Source organism: Schistocerca americana, chromosome 4 (genome assembly GCF_021461395.2).
Source record: "Schistocerca americana isolate TAMUIC-IGC-003095 chromosome 4, iqSchAmer2.1, whole genome shotgun sequence".
NCBI lineage: Eukaryota > Metazoa > Arthropoda > Insecta > Orthoptera > Acrididae > Schistocerca > Schistocerca americana.
In genome coordinates, this window is record NC_060122.1 from 805,181,231 (window position 1) to 805,198,375 (window position 17,145).

Genomic DNA, 17,145 nt, shown 5'->3' on the forward strand with positions numbered 1-17,145 from the left:
CCCTCTTCACTAATTGTTTCACTGTCCGTGCCATTGTTTGCCGCCCGCTCCATTTCCCTATGCACGATTACCAAATTACTACTTTGAACATCAGTTAATTCATTACTCGGTGGCGCTAACACACTGCTTTCATTTTCACTGTCATTTCTCAGTTTACTTTGGAGCCTAGTATTACGTTTTTCACACGCCATTATTGTCACAGTATTTCACACGACAACACAGAAAAACACAATTTGAAGATCAAAAATAAGAGAACACATTAACATAGCACTGAAAATAATATCTAGTTAATTGCAAGCGCAGCTGCGAAATACTTGGTGCAAATCTACATGCATGCCACAACTGTTTTACTATACAACAATGAAAGACTGCAACTACAAAGGAAATTCTCTCTATAATTACGCGCTAGCAATAAACAAAATCTACACTAATTACACAAACTACAAGAAAAATCAGAAGATTCCAGTGAGGTATCCTCGGCTAAGGGTCGACATATGAAACGTCCCCTTTGAACAATTTATACACGACTGTGCTTAACCTGACACACAATATTTTGTTAGCGCAACGCAATCTGACTTTCAAAAATCTCTACAAAAGAATGGCCCTGACTAACATTAAACTATACCTTTCACAAATCACTTACCTCACAAAAATCTTCGCTGCTCAAGCTACTGCAATACTGCGAGCGCCACTACTGCCAGCTAAATAAAAAATTCAAACTATGGAAGGCACTAACTACTGATAGGGATAGTTAGCAAATGAAAGATATTAGTAAAGAACAAACAATGTATTTACCTTGATATCATCATATATAAATATAGCAGTTCATGACAAATTACAAATCTCAGCCATCTCTCTCCCCACATCCACCACTGCTGGCGGCTCACCTCCAACTGCGCAACGCTACGCGCTGTTCACATCCAGCTGCCGCTGCCCAACACTACAATGGCAGACAACAATGCAAACTAGCCACAGACTGCACACAGCACAGCCAGTGATTTTCATATTGAGCGCTACGTAACGTTGCCAATAAGAAAACATAAAGAGCCTACTTACAAATTTTGCATGCACTGACAGTCTGAAATGATAATAAAATATTTGTCTCTCCCTGTGCAGGAATCAAGAAAGGTGCGAGCGGAATGGTTGTAGACCCCATGACAAATGTAAGTGTGGGTCGGTTCTGCAGATGTGTTCGGATAGCCAATGTGGTCAAGTTTAGTTCGAGAAGCTGTGCGGCACAGGCGTGCCGTTTACCACCCTGCCACGGAGCGCAAGTTCTGTGTTTGTCTGGTTGCTTCGACTGCTGCGCGTTTCCTAGTGTTTTCTTCGATTAGAACGGCAAACTCTCAGTCTTTCAGCAATAAATTTGCTTGACCTTAAGCTCTAGAAGTGTAACGTTTTCGCTGAGACGAAGTAGAAATCCCCAGTGACGAACTTGTTGATGTACACCTTTCCATAGCCAGCAGTGTTGTGTGTTTAACTTGCGATAGGATACTTTGAGAGACTAAAAACAGGACGAAATTCTACCACTCGGTTGGTAACGTAGGTGCTGTGGAGACCGACCATGCCAGACGGTTTCAGGGAGATCCAAATCTCCGAACTTCCTTCTAAAGTGCCTGAGGATGAATCGTTGTCTGCACTTAGCCCTAAGGGAATGGTTCATGGACGTGTCGCGGAGAAATGGGCTCATTTCAGCACATACCCTGTCCTTAATAGCGTGTGTCAAGTACACGTTACTTTAAATAAACCTGTCCTGTCCTAATAGTACATTGGAGGATGCAGAGCCATCATCATTTATGACAACTAGCTAAACACATGGTCAAGATATGTGTGCATAGCAGTATAGCACATCTGGCACTTGAGAACCCAGTCCATACCCCATTGGTGATGTTCCTACCTATGACAGAAGTTGCAGTGCTGAAGAATGATGTGTGCACAGTGCTATCTCTGACAGGACGTAGCACAAGAGATGGGGCCCCTCCACGCCCGCACCAACTTGGTGACCAAACCAAAAGTTCTTCTGTCACCTCCGTAAACATGTTAGTTATCTAGTAAGTGGGATACTTCGTAGAAGACTGAGGCACTACAGAGGAAAGAGGTGACTCCCACACTCATAACAGCCCCTCTTTCCTGTTTCTGCTCCAACAGGTATGTCGACGGATGATGCAAATGCCGATGGAGACGTAAATGTTGATACTGTGATGGTACTCGTTGCTGTGTTTGTGTCAGACCATTGGGACATTTTGCCTTCATTCAGTATAGAAGAGAACTCACGCAAACAATGACTGTCGAAGAAGCTCAAGAGGAGATGGAGGACACAATCTGATCACCATGCCACGCAGTCACATGCAGATGATGCTTCACCTCGCCCAGACGGTGATACAGTCCATGGAAACACACAACCTACGCTCACACAATGGACTGGACACTGTAGCATATTTGCTAAAAGTGGCACAATCTGAGGACGATCAGCAAGGTGGAAATGATCCGCTGCCAAGGTGGCGCCAGCGCCGACATCGACCGCCTCGGAGGTGCTTACGGATCATGCCGCCCCCAGCCTATCTCTGTTGACAGATGATGATGATGATGAAGATCTTGTGACTGAAGTTGTGCTAGCGCTTGAGGCCTCAGCGGCCCATGATTACTAGATATCTGGTGAAGTGCATGACGACACAAGTATGCATTTCATACAGTGTAGGAACTGTTCCAGTTCATTTTATAAAAGTGATTTCGTTATTCTCTGTCATAATTTAAAAACTACGGCCAGTAACAGGACAGTTTTAAAAACCTGTATAGAGCAGCAATGATATGGTAGAGGGCTGAGGGCACATATGCCATCTAACAGCAGCAGGGTGAAGGAAGACAGCTTGCCGCTGTAAGGTGTTGCCACCAGCCTGGGAAGTACGCAGCCAATAACATGAACTGTGTTTTAAATGTATAGGTATAAATAATGTATTTTTGTATTAATCTCTATATATTGTTAAGTAGATCTTAGTTCTAAAAGTATTATGAACCTTTGTAATTAAAGCTGTAACGAGTCATGGCTTTGGTTTCAGTTAAAATTTAAAGGGATTTCCCCGTAGAAGTCTGATGTAGGAGAAACGTTGCAACAGAAAGTTACAGAACAGTTACCTTTGTGAGTAAGAAGGTTTGTGAAGTAGTATATGTTCCGATGCCCATTTACTGTATTGTGTGTTGATTAAACTGAGTACAATCATTGCTAAACAGCCTCGGATGAATGGGAAATTATTGCTACACATAATTCTACAGTATTAAGCAGCTTTTTGTCAACCAAGCAAAAGGGGCAATGTTATAATGAGGACCAGTGGGAAGTCGTCCTTTGCTGTGAAGGAGGCAGATATTACGTAGCAGCATTGCCCACTGTACTGTCCAAATACGACTTGAAAGCCGCTGTGTAAAAGCTGCTAAACCATCCTTTGTAGCAAAATCTCGTCAGAGGCTGCAGTATGTTCCCCGACACCACAAAAGGACTGAAGTATTTATTTCTATGGTGAAATTCAGTAAGTTACGTTTTTCATAGTGATGGACATATTGTAAAAGTCATGAATCGTGGTCCTCTTGTACAAGTTAAGTGATACAAGTTAAGTGTTTAAAAGTAACAAGTTTTATCACAGTGTTGTTATTTCAGTAGATGTTTAGTGCATCCTTTTCACGTACTGTGATACTTAATCAGCAACATTTTGAGATCATAAGCTGGTTATACGTAGGCCTATACAGAGAGCTTAAAATTTTTATTACCATATTAAGAAACGCTTCAGATTGTGTACAAAGTACCTTCCATTTCATTACATTCACAAGCATAATAAAAGCAGCTGCAAAAGAAGACAACAAAAAGTATTGTGCACATTTTCATTACTACAAAAAAAGATTGTTACTGTAGTGTTCAGAACATACGATTACACTGATTCATGGCGTGTGACAAACTAAATTTATGTTTCAACAAAAGTGCAGGAAAGTGTTTTTGTTACGTTGCATTGAAGTACTATCAATTCAAAAATTCTTCACGTTGAAAATTATCAGAAAACACGAGAGTAAAAATCCATTTTCAGTCAGTGCTCAGTTCTGTGTAAAGATGTCGTTAAAGGAATACGTTTATTAGTTACAAAAATTACAAATAACATCACAATAGTAGCTATGCATCTTCAATCCTTAGCAGGATCTTTTCACTCAACATTTCAGTGCTATTTTAGATAAATGTGTCTCAAGTTTAAAATAGATTTGTTCTATACTGATGAAAGTGTCTGTTGCCGCAGTAACGCAAGTATGATCCATACTGTCCATATGTAGTGTGTGCCGCTATTTCAAAGTGGTTATGACGTATTGTGCGGTCTCCTCCCGATTGTTTGCTTGTCAGGTTACTATATCGGTTCCAGTTATCATCATCATCATCATCATCATCATCGTTTAAGACTGATTATGCCTTTCAGCGTTCAGTCTGGAGCATAGCCCCCTTATAAAATTCCTCCATGATCCCCTATTCAGTGCTAACACTGGTGCCTCTTCTGATGTTAAACCTATTACTTCAAAATCATTCTTAACCGAATCCAGGTACCTTCTCCTTGGTGTGCCCCGATTCCTCCTACCCTATACTGCTGAACCCATGAGTCTCTTGGGTAACCTTGCTTCTCCCATGCGTGTAACATGACCCCACCATCTAAGCCTGTTCGCCCTGACTGCTACGTCTATAGAGTTCATTCCCAGTTTTTCTTTGATTTCGTCATTGTGGACACCCTCCTGCCATTGTTCCCATCTACTAGTACCTGCAATCATCCTAGCTACTTTCATATCCGTAACCTCAACCTTGTTGATAAGGTAACCTGAATCCACCCAGCTTTCGCTCCCATACAACAAAGTTGGTCGAAAGATTGAACGGTGCACAGATAACTTAGTCTTGATACTGACTTCCTTCTTGTAGTTATACACAATTAAAAATTGTGTGGTAAGAGCCCAGGTCTGCAATGCTTAGAGCGATTAGTGAAATCAACGCTGAGATTTACTGCAAGTGAGCGTCTGCCCATCATAATTATGAGTCTGATCGCCAACCATGGTCATTTATAGGCGAAAACTGATCCATATAGGGATAGAACTGGATGAGACATCGCAAATGGAAGAAGACGTGCACATGGACATCAAAGAAAATGTCGGGCCACCGTATCCATCTCTCATAATGAGTATTCGTGCTGTAATAAGTCTGCAGCAGACCTATCAGATTCGTTCCATCAATCTCGACACCACTGGTTTGAAAGTGAAGCTTCAATTGCTACGCAGTCTGTTATGAAAGTCAGATGTAGATATTGCGCTCATGCAAGGCTTGTATAGTTATCCTTCATACGAGGGCAGTTCAATAAGTAATGCAACACATTTTTTTTTTCTGAAACAGGGGTTGTTTTATTCAGCATTGAAATACACCAGGTTATTCCCCAATCTTTTAGCTACACAACACTATTTTTCAACGTAATCTCCATTCAATGCTACGGCCTTACGCCACCTTCAAATGAGGGCCTGTATGCCTGCACGGTACCATTCCACTGGTCGATGTCGGAGCCAACGTCGTACTGCATCAATAACTTCTTCATCATCCGCGTAGTGCCTCCCACGGATTGCGTCCTTCATTGGGCCAAACATATGGAAATCCGACGGTGCGAGATCGGGGCTGTAGGGTGCATGAGGAAGAACAGTCCACTGAAGTTTTGTGAGCTCCTCTCGGGTGCGAAGACTTGTGTGAGGTCTTGCGTTGTCATGAAGAAGGAGAAGTTCGTTCAGATTTTTGTGCCTACAAACACGCTGAAATCGTTTCTTCAATTTCTGAAGAGTAGCACAATACACTTCAGAGTTGATCGTTTGACCATGGGGAAGGACATCGAACAGAATAACCCCTTCAGCGTCCCAGAAGACTGTAACCATGACTTTGGCTTTAAACTTTTTCTTGGTAGGGGAGTGGGTGTGGCGCCTCTCCATTGATTGCCGTTTTGTTTCAGGTTCGAAGTGATGAACCCATGTTTCATCGCCTGTAACAATCTTTGACAAGAAATTGTCACCCTCAGCCACATGACGAGCAAGCAATTCCGCACAGATGGTTCTCCTTTGCTCTTTATGGTGTTCGGTTAGACAACGAGGGACCGAGCGGGAACAAACCTTTGAATATCCCAACTGGTGAACAATTGTGACAGCACTACCAACAGAGATGTCAAGTTGAGCACTGAGTTGTTTGATGGTGATCCGTCGATCATCTCGAACGAGTGTGTTCGCACGCTCCGCCATTGCAGGAGTCACAGCTGTGCACGGCCGGCCCGCACACGGGAGATCAGACAGTCTTGCTTGACCTTGCGGCGATGATGACACACGCTTTGCCCAACGACTCACCGTGCTATTGTTCACTGCCAGATCACCGTAGACATTCTGCAAGCGCCTATGAATATCTGAGATGCCCTGGTTTTCCGCCAAAAGAAACTCGATCACTGCCCGTTGTTTGCAACGCACATCCGTTGCAGACGCCATTTTAACAGCTCCGTACAGCGCTGCCACCTGTCGGAAGTCAATGAAACTATACGAGACGAAGCGGGAATGTTTGAAAATATTCCACAAGAAATTTCCGGTTTTTTCAACCAAAATTGGCCGAGAAAAAAAAAGTGTTGCATTACTTATTGAACTGCCCTTGTACATTGCACCTGCCAATGATGCTGGTAGTGGTGTGGCCAAACTGGTGAGGGATGGCATAGAAGTTGACAAGGAGACATATTTTCCGCTGGCCACACAGACGGCGATAACGACACAAGGTACAGGGATTGTAAACATCAATGGAGTGTCTGGAACAGAAAAGCAACATGACTGTCAGGCTTCCATTTGGAGGAGATCACGCCTCTCTTCATGGGATGCCATGACAACTGTATTCATGGTGGTGACTTCAAAAGCGTACTTCATCTGAAAGATCAATACCACGTGTTCTGAACTCCATTTCCTGGTGCAAGAACTACATCTTATAGACATTTGGGAACGGGTGCACGGCGACCCCCTAGGATACATAAGCGTCACCAGTCACCCTGTGAGTCTTCCTTGGTCTATCGGCAGTGACAGTGCACGCAGAAAGATGGCCGTTAGTTTTTTCGATCATACTGCATACATCTGCACTATCTTCCCCCGCTGTCAGAAGGTATGGAAGAGACGTGGATGTTGGAAAATGAATTTAGCGCCTTTTCAGGAGACAGGATGTCATCGACTTATAGTAGACACATGGAGTGTCTGTGAAGATCGACTGCTGAGATATTCCTCCTCCCTGAAATGGTGAGTCCAATACCATCAGTACAACACACAATGATGCAATGAGGTGGAGAACAGTCCCCTTGTATATTACTTTACGTTGTCCCGTAAACTCGTGGTAAGCCCACCATCCCTGACCGAGAAGCTGAGATTCACCGCTTCAGTGCGAAGATCATCTCGTACACGTGGGGTCGTGTCCAAGGTGTCGTAGTGCGAGCACGGGGTCAAGATCCTGTTTGTGGAAAACCTCTATCTATGCATCATTTTCTTCACAAACAGCGACAAACGATTATCCACATTCTTGACATGCCAGGTGTTCACTGGTTGGCTGCACAGGCATTCTTTGTGACTGCATTCTACTGCGGTTTTACTGTGGGGAGCATTACAATGGTGCAGCTTTTACTGAAGTGCCATAGTCAGTAATGGGTACCCTCGATCGCCTATCAGTGGAAACTGGTGCCAATTACCTGCAGAGGCGTCGAGGAAACCATGGCAAAGAGTGCAAGCAGCAAGTCACCTGATTATGACGGCATTCTCTTGGAGTTCTGCCGGGCCTTTCAAGATTTGATGATTCTTAGATCGACGTCAATGTATCAGAAACTGATGAAACCTTCTGTCCCACTGCCTCCATGGTTTGTTGAAAATCTGAAGATAGCAATCCGAAAGCCAACAGTGAGACAAGGGGTTAAACATTATAGCCTGCTAATCCTGTACAACAGTCACTTTAAGATCTTCACTAGGCTTCTGACACTGCACCTTAAGAGCCTCCTGCCGCAAGTACTTTCTACAGAACATACGTTCATGGAAGGAGCTAATAGTATACAGACAGTACTTAGTGACTATGAGATGTGATAACCTTCGCATCTGTGTTGTATCGTCCAAAGTGCTTGTATTGGGTTCTCTATTAGTTTAGTAATTGGTCCATCACGGTTGCCTGCTCTCAGTGACCGACTATCAGTTGTTCCTGAACCACTTATCTGCAGATTGAAGCACTGTCTGGCAGGGATAACGCTGCTAGGGCACATAGCAGGGCATAATTGCATGACCTGGCCTTTCTGGCCCGATAGGCCTGAGGGGTGAACTCAGTACTGGAATTGATCACATGATAAGAGATGGTGGCAGATAGTTGTATGAACATGGACTGTCTAGGCCCTAGACTCTAGGGCCTCCAGAAGGTCAGCGTAGCGGCCCTGCAATCCATGAATACAGTTGCATGCCTCTTCATGCACGATGTCCGCCGCACAGTGACGATTAATTATAGATGACTTCGGCAGGTGGCCCGAAATGGCGTCAGGAGGCATTTGAATACAAGCACTGGATGCGGTCCAATGAGTCGCACCCACATGGCATCCAGAATACAGCACCTGTCTCATATTTTCACAAATATGGCTGTGATGGCACAACAACCGCTGGCGGCATTATTTCGTTAGCACTAGATGTATCCTGAAGATACGGTATGAAACCCTCATTTTCCCCACACGTGGTGGTGGGCTGGACGTTTCCACTGGTATGAAACCCTCACTCTCCCCACACGCAATGGTTGGATGGGGGTTGTCAATGTTTGTAAGAGGGCAGCTGCACTCTATGTCAGCACAATCGATGAACTGTCTAGTAGTAGCCACAACAATGACACTGGTCTCCTGACTAGAGCAGTGACGTTTGCGTCCTGCCTTCCACCCGCTGTCCTTGCACACATCGTGCCTACTCCCTCACAAAGCACGACCTTTTTCCTTGGATAAAGCTGAGTGTATGCTGACTTCCTCAGCACCAGGGCAACAATGGCGAGGGTCAGATGTCACCTAATGATAAGAAACTGTACCTGGAATGTGACTGAGAATCGCTGTCCAATGACTCTCTGGCCCGTGGTCTGCTGCCCCATCCACTGTGGCTATCCTGGTACTTTGGTGTGCTCCTCCTGGAACCTTGTAGTTAATGAGAAACACTAGCCGCAGGTTTGACTGTACAGTAGCGGTACGGCTGAGTCCCTCTCTGCTCTCAGTGTCACCTGACGGACACGCAGATACGTACGAACATCGCCTGGTGTGTGAACCTCCAGCAGACATGTGCCTGCTGGCACGGAGGAACTTCGACTTTAGCTTCGAACTGCGCCACACGCTATCGAGCCTCAGATGTGGATAGAAGGACTAGCGTAATGTTTTCACGGCTTCCTCCTGCAGTTTGGGTGTACCGATCAGGAGGAGATGACCGACGCTGCTCTTTATGGGCCCTGACATGCAGCACGGAACTACGGATGTATTCGCCGAGAAGACGTGCCCGTCCACGCACCAGCCGTGCGCCAGGGATCTACTACCCGTTGATTGTTTCCGTTATACTGTGGTCACTGAAAGAGTTTTGCTTTTGCTTGAGAGGCTCTTCCGTTTCTTTGATCGTACACATGAAGAGAATTCTCAGCGACCTGACTGTTTTACATCGATTCTATTATTCTTATTTATATCGTTATAACGTATAGTTGATTATTATAGAGGAATATTAAATTTGAAAAGAAGGCAGTTAAGGCGACTGCTCTCCATAAGCAGGACATTCAGGTTCGAGTCTCGGTCACACACAAATTTTCATTTGTCGCAAACAGTTGATATCAATCCATAAATGCGAATCCATTACGTAATAAGGCGCAAAATGTTGTAGAAGAATTAAATGAGCAATGAAGCAATCTCAGGAGAAGAAAGACGAAAACAGTATTTATAACAAATATTCATAAACCTAGAATAATACGGTTTTATGTTCCACTATAAAAGTTAATCGCGTTCGCCCTACAAGGTTAACGGCGTCAAAAAATTGGTGAAATAGAGTAAAATGTGTTTCTAGTCTCTTCCCTACGTTTGAATTATTGTAGTGCATGTAAGAATACCCGTTTGAGAATGATATTCAAAGGAAACCTGTCCTACTGCCAACCTCTAACGTTGAAAGGTGCCACCTCTCGGGCTAGATTTTATACACATTTTATACACATTAGCTTCGACTTTGTAACGGCTGAGCTCTCGAGTTTCATATGGGACATGATTTTTTGGAGGCCGTCTCCCTGGGGCCTCAACAATGAAAACGGCCACCCTTACTTATATACTGAGAAGTGCTGCGGCTACTGTAACAACAGAGTGCATAAAAAAGCGCAACAGTGGATGAAAGTGGAAGCTGGCTGATTGAAAGAGAAGGGAATTTAGACTGCTTGTGGTCAAAAGACCACAAGACATAAGCATCCCATAACATCTCCTGGAAACTGTATCGTTAGAAACTAACCGGCGTAAACTTCATGTGGCAAACAGTCACGCCAGACCTCATATTTCAGAACCACTGGTTGCACCTTAAAACTACAAAATTAGTGTCGACTATATAAAATCAGATCTCAGTAAAAATATTTCTGTTACTGATAAATCAAATATACGTACAGTATTCAACAATCATTTCCTGAGCATTGCTGGTGAATTAAATAAAAATTTAGATTCTACAGGAAGTCATATAACTTTCTTGGCAAATGCCTTTCCGAGATTGATGTCTGAAATACGCCTCTGTGATACAGACAAGAGGGAGATTGAGTCAATAATTAAATCACTGAAGACTAAGGACTCCCATGGTTATGATGGGGAATGTAGCAGAATATTGAAGTAATGTGCTGCACATGTTAGTCCTGTATTTAGCCATATTTGTAATTTTTCCTTTAGGAATGGCCAGTTTCCTGAGCGATTAAAGTGCTCAGTAGTGAAGCCGCTTTATAAAAAGGGAGAAAGGGATAACTTAGATAATTTTAGGCCTCTTTTTATGCCATAAGTGTTTGCAAAAGTTATTGAAAAGGCTGTGTATGTAAGGGCAATTGATGATTTTATATCACACGCTTTGTTATCAAATGTACAGCTCGGCTTCAGGAGTCATTTAACAACTGAAAACGCTGTATTCTCTTTTCTCTGTGAAGTACTGCATGGCCTAAACAAAAGGTTCCGTACGCTTGGCATATTTTTTTCTTTAACTAAGGCATTTGAGTGTGTTGATCACAAAATATTACTCCAGAAGTTGGCCCATTACGGAATACGGGGAGTAGCTCACAATTAGCTCAACAGGCAGCAAAAGGTCATTATTCACAATGTTGATAACGGCTGTGATGTGGCGTCTGACTGGGATACTGTCAAGTGGGGGGTGCTCCAGGGATCAGTCTTGGGGCCACTCCTGTTCCTTGTTTATACACTACTGGCGATTAAAATTGCTACACCTAGAAGAAATGCAGATGATAAACGGGTATTCAATGGACAAATATATTATACTAGAACTGACACGTGATTACATTTTCACGCAATTTGGGTGCATAGATCCTGAGAAATCAGTACACAGAACAACCACCTCTGGCCGTAATAACGGCCTTGATACGCCTGGGCATTGAGTCAAACAGAGCTTGGAGGGCGCGTACAGGTACAGCTGCCCATGCAGCATCAACACGATACCACAGTTCATCAAGAGTAGTGACTGGCGTATTGTGACGAGCCAGTTGCTCGGCCACCATTGACCAGACGTTTTCAATTGGTGAGAGATCTGGAGAATGTGCTGGCCAGGGCAGCAGTCAACACTTTATGTATCGAGAAAGGCCCGTACAGGATCTGCAACATGCGGCCGTGCATTATCCTGCTGAAATGTAGGGTTTCGCAGGGGTCGAATGAAGGGTAGAGACATGGATCGTAATACATCTGAAATGTAACGTCCACTGTTCAAAGTGCCGTGAATGCGAACTAGAGGTGACCGAGACGTGTAACCAATGGCACCCCATACCATCACGCCGAGTGATACGCCAGTATGGCGATGACGAATACACGTTTCCAATGTGCGTTCACTGCGATGTCGCCAAACACGGGTGCGACCATCATGATGCTGTAAACAGAACCTGGATTCATTCGAAAAAATGACGTTTTGCCATTCGTGCAGCCAGGTTCGTCGTTGAGTACACCATCGCAGGCGCTCCTGCCTGTGATGCAGCGTCAAGGGTAACCACAGCCATGGTCTCCGAGCTGATAGTCCATGCTGCTGCAAACGTCGTCGAACTGTTCGTGCAGATGGTTGTTGTCTTGGCAAACGTCCCCATATGTTGACTCAGTGATCGACACGTGGCTGCACGATCTGTTACAGCCAGGCGGATGAGGTGCCTGTCATCTCGACTGCTAGTGATATTAGGCCGTTGGGATCCAGCACGGCGTTCCGTATTACCCTCCTGAACCCACCGATTCCATATTCTGCTAACAGTCATTGGATTTCGACCAACGCGAGCAGCAATATCGCGATACGACAAACCGCAATCGTGATAGGCTACAATCCGACCTTTATGAAAGTCGGAAACGTGATGGTACGCATTTCTCCTCCTGACACGAGGCATCACAGCGACGTTTCACCAGGCAACGCCGGTCAACTGTTGTTTGTGTGTGAGAAATCGGTTGGAAACCTTCCTCATGTCAGCACGTTGTAGGTGTCGCCACAGGCGCCAACCTTGTATGAATGCTCTGAAAAGCTAATCATTTGCATATCACAGCATCTTCTTCCTGTCTGTTAAATTTCGCGTCTGTAGCACGTCGTCTTCGTGGTGTAGCAATTTTAATGGCCAGATTTATGAATGATATGCCCTCTTGTATTACGGATAACTCTAAAATATTTCTGTTTCATGATGACACTAGCTTGGTAGTAAAGAGTGTTGTGTGCAACACTGACTCGGTTTCTAATAGTGCAGTACATGACCTAAGTTCATGGCTTGTAGAAAATAAACTAACGCTAAAACACAGTAAGTCTCAGTTTTTACAGTTTCTAACACACCGTTCAACAAAACCTGAAATTTTTTTTTACGGAGTGGGCATATGATTAGTGAAACTGAACAGTTCAAATTTCTAGGTCTTCAGATAGATAGTAAAATGTCACGGAAAGCCCAAGTTCAGGATCTTGTTCAAAGACTTATTGGTGCCATTTTTACTATTCGAACTGTTTCAGAAGTGTGTGATCGTTCGACACGAAAATTATGCCACTTTGCTTATTTTCATTCGCTTATGCCGTGTGGTATTATATTTCGGGGTAACTCTTCCCATTCTAAAAGGATATTTTTACCTCAGGAACGGGCATATATATATATATATATACATATATATATATTCCTCACTGCCATTTCTTGTTAACAATATTGGCTTATTCCCAGGAATAAACAGCTTTCACTCTGTTAATACTCGGCAGAAATCAAACCTGCATTTGGATCGGACTTCCTTGAGTCTTGTGCAAAAAGGTGTTCAGTATACTGCTGCATCCATTTGCAATAAGCTACCACTCGAATTCAAAAATCTTAGCAATAATCCACGCGCTTTCGAATCGAAACTGAAGAGTTTCCTCATGGGTCACTCCTTCTATTCTGTCGAGGAGTTCCTTGAAAAATTAAGCTGATTCTTGTTGTATTGTTGATTGCGTTTACTTAAACATGGGATTGACTTTTTCAGGTTCATAAACATTTTATTTTTATCTGTTATTACTTTTATGCTGTAATTTCATGTACTGACACGTTCCATGACCTTGGAGAATTGCTCCTCAATTTGGTCCTACCTAACTTGACGTGTAATAAATTAAAATAAGCACACAAATTGGCTACAACAATGATAGAACGCTATCTGTTCAGATGAATCGTCGTTCACGTTATTCCCGACCAACAGACGTGTTTGCGTTTGGAGAACGCCGAGAGAGTCTTGCTGTATGGATTGTTTTCGTGCTGTTTAAAACCGTACTGCAGGTTCCTGGAGGTTCCACAGTACTGTGGGGACGCGACATCACACTGTGATCAGCACCTGCTTGCTGTCCTGGTCGGGAGGTTTAAACGACGGGATTTTACAAGTAATCTGAAAGATCACCAGTTGCAAACTGTGATCACTGAAGAACGACCTGATGGCCGAGGCGGCGACACTCCCACTCACACCCCTGGAACTGTCCGTGACGGGTTTAAATAACGCGCAGAATCCTCATGCCTCGAGTGACACCCCCCTCCTTCACCCCTCTCCCCGCAGGGTTCAGATCTAAATATAAATAACTGTTGGAAGGTATTTTGCAGTACAAACAGCACAGTTCTCCAAAAACACTTTCTTATTCAGAGTCTTTTTTAGAGGAGGAAACGGTACTTACCTTTCTTCTACGCATGACTTGTATATGTCCATCCCAAGTCAGATACAAGCTGAATCTGAGAAAACAACCTAATAACAAAAATTTCATCTATTTTCATAGGTGTCGTACTCGTGTTATATCCTACCTCTGTATGTTTCAGCACACGTCATTTCGGGCGGATATTTACGTGTACTTCGACACAGTTTCAGACAGATGTTAGCTTCCCCTGCTACTTCCAGACTTCATAAATATGTCAAGGCGGCTGCGGCTAAAAAAGCAGATTCTGTGAGCGTGGTACAGCGGCCTGTGCGACTTCGCTGGCTTGCGCGTCTAAATCTGTCGTTGTTCTCGTATGGCCATTACGCCTCTATCTCGTTCGAAGAGCAGCGCCCTTTCGTATTTCTGCAGCGACGTACCATTATGCATTCAACGGACTGCAAACATTCGTACCCAGAATAGCGATGAGTCACCTCCGGTAAGATATCTTCCTAGTACTGTTTATTACAGTTTTATTTGATTCTTTGGCTCTGAAAAAAAAAATACTATGGTAGATGTTCGAGGAAAGTGAAGTCTCTCGCATCGGGTCTTAGAACTGAAAAATAACGCAGTCCTATATCTGACATATTCAGCTGTAGCCTACAACAAATGAAGCCTATGTTTTTCAAAACTAGACATGATTGTCTTACAGGGTTGCCGCGATCGTGCTTTGAATAAAAATATGGCATTTCAGTCTTTGATCACTATTTTGTATTTTCAATAACCACTTTCAGGCTAGCTGCCCATCTTCAGATCATATATCTCAGTTACAGAATAACCTGTCAGTACAAAATTATTGGTTCGCTGCCATAACATAGTTTATGACAGCGAACCAATAGTTCTGTACTGACAGGTTTTTTGAACTCGGTTTGGACAATGTTTAGGAAGGATACGACTGATGCTATGGGAGGTGGTGTGTTCATTGCAGTTAAAAACTGTTTAAATGCAGTTGAGATAGATACTGGGTCGGACTGTGAAATAGTCTGGATAAAGCTGTCAATATACAAGGATTGACCATTGTATTAGGATGTTTTCATAGACCACCAGCATCCGCAACAAACGTCGCAGAACGTTTCAGGGTAAGTCTTGAGTAAAGAGGAAATAAATATACAAATTATTCATTAGTTATCGGCGGAGACTTAAATCTGGCGTCAATTGACTGTAAAAAGTACACGTTTATCACAGGGGGCAGAACCAAAGACTCGTGTGAAGTTATTCTAGGAGCGCTCCTAACATACAACCTTGAGCAACTGTTTACAAAACCAACTCGAGATGGGAACATGTTAGATATCTTGGCGACAAACAGACCTGATCTTTTTGAGGAAGTTAATCTAGAAGAAGGTATTAGCGACCATAATGTCGTTGTGGCTTCTATGTTAGTGGAAGTTGCAAGAAAACCAAAGAAACAGCGTAGAGTTTTCTTATTTGGAAAAGCAAATAAAAGTATCATTAATGAATATCTTCATAGTCAACTACAAGCATTCACTGCGGGACACAAGGATATTGAGCATCTTTGGTCGGAATTTAAAGGTATCGTCCACCACGTGCTAGAGAAGTATGTGCCTAGCAAAAGTATAGGGGAGGGAAAGGATCCACCTTGGTACAACAAACATGTTAGGAAGTTGCTGAGAAAGCAGAGAATTTTACAAAGTCGTTTTAAACGTAGTCACTGCCCCACTGACAAACAGAAATTATGAGGAATGAAAACAGCTGTCAAAAGGTCAATGAGTGATTCTTTTAGCGAATTTGAAAGCAATATTTTATCTGTAGATTCTGAAAATAACCCCAAAAATTTTTGGTCGTACGTGAAATCTATGAACGCTACAAATAATTCAATACCTTCTCTTGCTGACAGTATGGGTAATGTAATGGACGATGATAAACAGAGATTCTACACCTAGCTTTCAAAAACTCGTTTAGGGTGAAGGACTGCAACACCATTCCTCCTTTTAATTATCGAACAAACGCAAAGATGGCTGACATAGTATTTATTGTAAAACAGTTAAGGTCGTTAGACGCCAGGAAGGCACCTGGCCCATACGGTATCCCCCTAAGATTATATGTTGACTATGCTACAAATATAGCACCATTCTTATCTATCATCTATCAGAGATCATTGTAACAAAGTTCCACGGGACTGGAAGAAAACCCAGGCCATAGCAATGTATAAAAAGGGTAGAAAATCGGATTCACATTGTTACCGGCCAATTTCACTGACATCGATTTGTTGGTAGAATCATGGAACACATTTTGTGTTCAGACATATATGACCTTTCTAGACTCTGAGAAGCTCATCTGCAAAAAGCAGCACGTTTTTAGGAAACATCAGTCGTGCGAGACACAGCTGGCCCTCTTTGTGCATGATACACAACAGGCTCTAGATACCGGCTCGCAAGGTTGATGCCATGTTTCTCGACTTTCGAAAGGCGTTCGACTCAGTTCCGTACTGTCGCTTGTTCCAAAAAGTGCGCGCTTGCGGTCTATCCGATGACATATGCGGTTGGATAGAGTTTTCTAACAGGCAGAGAGAAGTATGTTGTCCTGAATGGCGTGACTTCAACAGAAACAAGCGTAACTTCAGGTGTGCCCCAGGGCAGCGTAATAGGTCCGCTGCTTTTTACGGTTTACATAAACGATCTGGTTGATGGTTCTGACAGCGGCGTTAGACTGTTTGCCGATGATGCTGTCGTCTACAGGAAAGTAGTATCACACGAA